This window comes from Limulus polyphemus, unplaced genomic scaffold (assembly GCF_000517525.1).
Source record: "Limulus polyphemus unplaced genomic scaffold, Limulus_polyphemus-2.1.2 Scaffold6021, whole genome shotgun sequence".
NCBI classification, from domain to species: domain Eukaryota; kingdom Metazoa; phylum Arthropoda; class Merostomata; order Xiphosura; family Limulidae; genus Limulus; species Limulus polyphemus.
The window spans coordinates 2,415-10,055 of record NW_013671631.1 but is presented as its reverse complement, the minus strand read 5'-3'; the positions used below and the strand labels follow the sequence as shown (position 1 = coordinate 10,055).

The following is a 7,641-nucleotide window of genomic DNA, read 5'->3' as shown; positions in this document are numbered from 1 at the left end:
CATATGTTAAGTGGTTAAAGACAACTAGGAAACAGCGATCTATATGGTGACTTCAACACTTCAAGTGTCATGTGATCAAATACACCACAGAAAAATCCCAGCAGTAAAAGGCAGTGCACCTTGTAATTGTTAGGCACAGCACTAGATAACAACTTAGACAAGTACCTACATATAAAGTTGGAAACTTTACAAATTATTTTTTGATGATAATAAAGTTATATCCATTACATTTTCTCCAGATACCGTACACAGCGTATGATGTTTTGAAATGTAGCTATTTTTTTCAACATAGTCTAGAAACAGTAGAATCAAGACAACATTTACCTTTAATATAGCTTTATTTTCGTATTGAAGAGAAACTGTACAAAATAATATAATTATATAACAGATTATAATCCACTCATTCCAGAAGAATGCTAAATATTCCAAGGCACATAGATCTTGTGAACTGTAATACCATTACAAACATATATTGTACAATAGATAATCTTCTAGAGAAAAGTACTCTCTTGGTTCGAGACCTCTTGCTTCATAGACTTGACTCGACGAAATAATGAAGTTTTTGTAACACCGTAAACGGCCGTAGCTTGACTAAATGTCATTTTTCCATTAATAACAGCATTTACAGCGTGATTCATCTGATCTTCCGACCAGGTGACCTGTCTTTTTGGTCTATGTAAATGTAATGTTGGGAATAGTGGAAGCAAACCTGAAAAAAATAAGATATTTGGTTTAGAACTTCACAAGAAGAGAAGTCTCTCCGGGTGATAAAAACTTAACACATCTATTAATCACCCAATTTCATCTAATCAGTCACTGCAAGTAGTTTGTACACACTTTAAACCTTTACACAAAGAAACAAAGGTTTAATTTGTTTAAGAAACAAAGAAGATATTTGGTTTAGAACTTCACAAGAAGAGAAGTCTCTCCGGGTGATAAAAACTTAACACATCTATTAATCACCCAATTTCATCTAATCAGTCACTGCAAGTAGTTTGTACACACTTTAAACCTTTACACAAAGAAACAAAGGTTTAATTTGTCTACACGTAAGTACATAACACATGGATGTTACGTACGCTGACCAACTGACTACGTACTACACTTTACACTAGTTGGAGAACTACGACAGATACTTGAATAATTCGGCTAAAATTTCAGTGAATCATTTCCATACGGATGCTAGTGAAATCTTCGCTATCAACAAATAACCCACTAATTAACATGAAATAACCACCTGTGTGGAGAAAACAAACTATACATGATATCAGACAATTCAACTAAGCAGTAATGCTTGTTGATGCAACTGAAAGAAGAAAAGCTGTGTAAAAATATTGATTTTTTTTTAGTTAACTCATGTTTGTATACGAGTCTTTGAAAACTAACTTTTTGAAACATGTACAAGTCCAACTTTTCTCCTACACTTTAGCATGTATTTCTAACTTTAAATATGTTAAGGTTTCTGTATAAAACTAATGTCAAGAGAGCAAATTTAACTAATACATTTATTTTTTCTATCTATGGTTTATCTCGATTACAGAATTGGGGATTGTACTACAGTTTTCTAGCAAGTCATTGAAGGATGTCAGTATTCAATAAAACTCTAATCAGTATATCAATTTATACATTTGATTTGTATAACTGATTTCCACAAAAATATTACACGCATGTTGTTAGTAGTTTTAAGAATATCGTGATCCAATAAACAATATTTTAAAACTTTCATTTACTGATTTGTAATTTATATACATTGTGAAATATATAAAAATATTTTAATATTCATCTATAGTCAATGCTCTTTATCTCAATATTATAAGTAACACTTTCCTTCATTTCAAAAGTTATACCATAATTAAAAGATAATTGGAAATAACTGTGCTATTCTTATAACAAGATTTCAACTGTTAACAGACAACTCTGCTGCTTCTCCTATCACAAGTTTTAACCACTGTTAATACACAACTCTGCTGCTTCTCCTGTCACAAGTTTTAACCACTGTTAACAAACAACTCTGCTGCTTCTCCTGTCACAAGGTTTAACCACTGTTAACAGACAACTCTGCTGCTTCTCCTGTCACAAGGTTTAACCACTGTTAACAGACAACTCTGCTGCTTCTCCTGTCACAAGTTTTAACCACTGTTAACAAACAACTCTGCTGCTTCTCCTGTCACAAGTTTTAACCACTGTTAACAGACAACTCTGCTATACTTTCATAGCTAACATTATTCAAAATCTGAATGTCATGATTGCTGTGTCTTGCCATTTTGAACACCATATATAAAATTTTCATTTTGTTGAACATCCAGTCTCCCTCTTTCTTCAATGTCTAGTAAAATTTGAATTTCTGGATTGTCTACGTTGTTTGGTCTAGAAATTGAAAGTATTAAATGTCATTAAAGCTATAGAACTAAACTCTGTATTAAATATTGTCATGATGTTTGACAACATACTAACACAAGCCTAGTTTAATTATTATTAAATATAACAAAATTTACTTGTACTTACTGACACAATGCAATACTTCTTAATGTGTACAGATAGATAACTTTTACCCTGCTAGAGCAATATATGTCCTACAGTAGCCCAACTTGTTTATTTTTTAAACAATACACTGGATATTAAGACAATGAAACTAATAAACTTTATAAAGTCAATAAATACAACTAATCTATTTATAAAAAGGGTCAGACACATTATTAAGAAATATAGTTACTATAGTTTCTTACAGCATTCTGATATTTTAGTTTTATAAATTGTTTAAAACAATATTACAATACAGTATCATGTAGCAGTTCCATGATGAGATCTCTCCTTCAACATCTAGCAGTTACACAAGGAGATCTCTCCTTCAACATCTAGTATATCATCTAGCAGTTACACAAAGAGATCTCTCCTTCAACATCTAGCAGTTACACAAAGAAATCTCTCCTTCAATATCTAGCAGTTACACAAAGAGATCTCTCCTTCAATATCTAGCAGTTACACAAAGAGATCTCTCCTTCAATATCTAGCAGTTACACAAAGAGATCTCTCCTTCAACATCTAGCAGTTACACAAAGAGATCTCTCCTTCAACATCTAGTAGTTACACAAAGAGATCTCTCCTTCAACATCTAGTATATCATCTAGCAGTTACACAAAGAGATCTCTCCTTCAACATCTAGTATATCATCTAGCAGTTACACAAAGAGATCTCTCCTTCAGTATCTAGCAGTTACACAAAGAGATCTCTCCTAGACCTATTATTGTGTAGAAATAACATGATGATGTCTTCTTTTTAATATCTAGTATTATCTAACAGTTAGCAAATGTTTCAACATCAGTTTTGCCCAATATTTTTACCTGTCTTATTATTTATATAGGTGCTGGTTACAAATATAAGTTCCAATTAAAAAAAAAAAAAAACTTAAAAATTCCTCTTCAAACTTACTTACTTTTGTCTTTTAGTTTGCAAAACCAAAAGTTCTGAATGTTATTTACAGTACTCATTTGTATACTTATTAATTCCAGTAAAGTATGCTTTCTGTTATTTTGATGGTGATTTTGGTAAAGAGAAAATCCATACTTCTCAAATAAAATCCTTGTAACAACAGTTCTCCAGGGAGAGTAACCCAACAAAACTCACATTCTTTATAATAAAACTGTGTTTTCTACCATTTCTTCACATAACGTAGGGTTCTATCAATAATTTCATATTTTTGTTTAAGCACACAGCTACACCATGGATTATCTGCGATGTATCCACCACATGGATTGAGCCCTAAATATAACCATTTTATAATCTATATAGTACTAATTAATGTTACACACAAATTATAAAGCAAAAATGGATAAAATTACTAACTGGAGTAATTTAGTACAAATTTATCAAATTATTATTTCAAATATTCTTACAGTTTAAAAATAGAAGTTACTTTCGAAAAATATTGGTCAGTAATGTAAACGCAATAGTAAATATACAAGTAGTATTATATTATCCACAATGAAAACTAATTTTTGCTGCAAGTTGAAAAAGTCGTTTACTTTTGTTTTGCCATTTTTTACTTAGAAAATGATCTCTTAAAGTTAGCCTTTAAATAGCAAACATAAATGAAATTATACTACTTGTACTTGTAGGCCCACCAATCATTTGTTCTTTTTCCAAAGCAGGCCTATTAAAAGTTTAATACTAAGTTACTAACATAACTTAAATACTTGGTATAACGGCATTAAACCGTAAATTCAATTTTAGCATTAGGCTAATCTAAGCATTAGGCTTAGGTTAGTTTTTACTGACATCTAGTAATAAGTAATAGTAGTATTAGTAACACTATTAGTAATAGTATCACTCTACGCGGTATAATTACTGTTATACCACTGGTCAAACGTAATTTCTTAAGATTATCTTTACTTTTAACATAACAACACAATATTTATTTTCCCTAAAATATTTTGTTCTCATGTAAACGTTTGACCCACATGAATATTTACATTCTTAACTTCTCCGTTTGGAAACAAATAGGAATATTGCGTGTAAAAAATACGCGCACTCTTCCCTACGTTTTAAAATTTCTTTTAATTGCAAGCTTTCAGACCTCTTACAGCAGCCTCCATTGGTCAAATATTTAAAACGTTGAGAAGAATTCGTGAAGTTTCTTCATATTAATGTACTTTGATTATGATAAAAAAAACAAAAAACAACAACACAGGAATGTTGCATACGAATACCGCTAAACCATCGACAATGTCGCTCAATGGCATTACAACACAGTACTACTACTTGACAAGTAGACACAACAACATCGGTCAATCGATAAAGAATAAATTAACACATCTATATTAAAACTTTTTGTAGTTTATCTCGTGCGACGTTTCGAGCAGACGCCTAACAAAGGATGTCTGCTTGAAACGTCGCACAAAATAAACTACAAAAGTTTCCTTTAGACTTGTCAATTTATTTTTATTATATTTATTCAAGTTTTTCTTCTCACGTCTTGCAGAACAACATTCATTCAAGAAAAGCGATCAATATTCATTCGCCATAATTCTTTTTCTTGTTATTACATTTATTCTTTATGAAATTTAAACTTATTATATACTGTCTGTTCCTGAAAACGAATAACAATGGAAAATAAAATTTTCAGAAACCTCCTACAAGATTCCTTACGCCCTCTATACAGTAGACAGGATTTGCCAATGAACTGGAAAGCAGAGCTATTTTGTTTGTTTGCTTTAGGTCAAAGCCACATTGGACTATCTACTGTATCCACCGAGTGGAATCGAACCACGGGTTTTAGCGTTGTAAGTCCGTAAGGCAGGGCTATTATATATATATTTTGACAAATAATAAAATCACATACAAAATAGCATTATTACTGAATAAGTTACAGATATACAATTTACGGATATAATAATTAGTTATAAAGAAGAATAAAAACAAGAACGTTGAAATTAGTCTGAAAAAAGTAAAGGTTTAGAAAAATAAAGATTCAGTTATTAAAACATTAGCTCTAATAAAAGATATTTAAATTATACTTTTTGCAAATGTTTTATTGGTATATTCTATATATTTTCCCTTAACTAATGCATTACGAATTTTGAATCAGAGATGTGTGGTTGTTGTAAAACGCAAAGCTACACAATGTGCTATCTGTGTTCTGCCCAAGTTGTGTGGAAATAGCATTTAAGACCTATATTTGTTTCTCATAACTCTTTGCCCAGGGGGATTTTCGTCTAATTCCAGAACTCATCAGTTAGCCTGGACCTACGACAACCATAAGCACGTCTGAAATAATGTGATATAACGTATTTTACCACCATCTTCATTGATATAACAATTTTTAAAAAATTCATTCAAATAGTTTCTTTGCAGTTTTGGGAACATCACGTAGTCCAAAAAAACCTTGGAAGTTGTTTGACTCTAGTTACCTACGTGACTTTGTTTGCTCTAGCAGATATCTTCTCTGTCCCCTCTCCGAGTGTTGTCATAAAATGTACAGATATAGTGACGCTATCAGATCAGAAAGGATACAGAGTTTCTTAAAACAAAATCGTAACCACTGTTCTTTCAGAATTCTTCATTATCGACGTAAATAATTCAATGGAGATCCATCTCGAGGAAAGAAAGCTGTTGATCAATTTATAGGCCCAGTAGAGGCGATTGTTCACATGTCTATTCGAGAATGCACATTCTTTTTTTATTTTATGTCATAATAAAGATTGGTTTACACTTAACATCACACACGTCTAGTCTATATATTTTTCACTGTTTAAAACTCAGATGAGTCTTAAAATTCAGATCACTCTAAAAGTTTCTGTCTGATCCTACTGTTATTCAATTGACTTATCTAATACTTTTGAGATAATCACTACACTTGAGAATTGCACAAACAGATAGGAAGGAGAAGTTTGGTGCAGTAACCACAAGATTTATTGCTAAATTTTATGTTTTGTTAACATGTGTATTGGCCCTTGCTTGATTTAAATTACTTTAAAGGAATGCTTTTACTAAAATCAATGGCTTATTCTGGACACAGAAATACCCACAACCAAGAGAGAGAGAGTTTGCCACCAGAGATATTGAGTCTAGAAGAAGTCGTTTACTTGAAATAGGACTTTTTTTTCCCATGGTACGAATGTCCTTGAAATCGATCAGCCTACATCTGCAGACTCAAAAAAGATCTGATGATGCTCTGGGACCAGTGGATCGAGTCTTGCCCTGAGGATTGATCTCAACACAAGGGAAATAAGGATGATTGATGGTCGTCAATGTTTATTGGTGCCTGCCGAGCCTGAGACTACTTAGGAGGGGGGGGGGGTCTCTCTACAAGATTTCTATGCTGTCGACATCCAGAGCACCACTTCCTAACTTCTGGTCTAGACAACCAATGACCATTTGAGAAGGATTGGGCGTGCCACTGATGGATGATCTTCACCAGTTAGAGCTATTTCTCCAGCAGCTGGGACAATGGCTACCCATGAACCATGAAGCAGCCAGCCTTTCCAAGCCAAGATGTTGACCATGGCTTTCAATGACATCTGGGGTTGTGTAAGTGTGTATGGGAAGCTTTTTCTGCATGTGGCTTGTTGTCTTCCCACACTGGACCAAGTACCAATTATTCTTCCGAGTATCGGGGTCTCTGAGTACAGCTATTGCCCTGCACTTTCAAAATTTGAGGCATCTCAGCAAAGTATTGACCAAGAACCTTCAAAGGAGAAACTTTGTCCTGCACTACAGGTCCTTGTGAGTAAGGCTAAGTAAGTTTTACCCCCAATGTTTAAGGGAACAGCAAAAGAATACCTCAACCACTTCCTAAAACATCTGAAGAAGATAACTGCTTGTTATGGACTTAGAGACAGGCTATTCAGTGTTCAATTCTGAACATGAATGGTCCTGCCATGGATGCCACAGAACATTTGGATCAGGAAATGCAATAGCACTAGGAAACAATCTTCTATGAGCTGCATTGCTAATTCGCCACAACGGTGATTTGGGCTATCCATTAACACAAGTTCATCACAAGAGATACATACCTTAACTATTTCCATATGATAGTGTCATATCATGTCTTTTACACAAATATATCAATCAACTTGTCAACTAAAAACACAAGCTGTACATAATTAAAATCTTACCTTCTCTATTTGCTAAGATAGTCACCTT

At 33.0% G+C, this 7,641-nt stretch overlaps 1 long non-coding RNA gene across 1 annotated transcript; it reads right to left on the bottom strand.

The window, feature by feature from the left end:
• Positions 1-1,970: 1,970 nt before the first annotated feature.
• Positions 1,971-4,699, bottom strand: LOC111089363. The gene is made up of 2 exons (XR_002613637.1): positions 4,458-4,699; positions 1,971-3,759 (listed from the first exon to the last, which is right to left on the bottom strand). It is a non-coding gene; the product is annotated as an uncharacterized LOC111089363 (long non-coding RNA).
• Between the last annotated feature and the right edge of the window lie 2,942 nt (positions 4,700-7,641).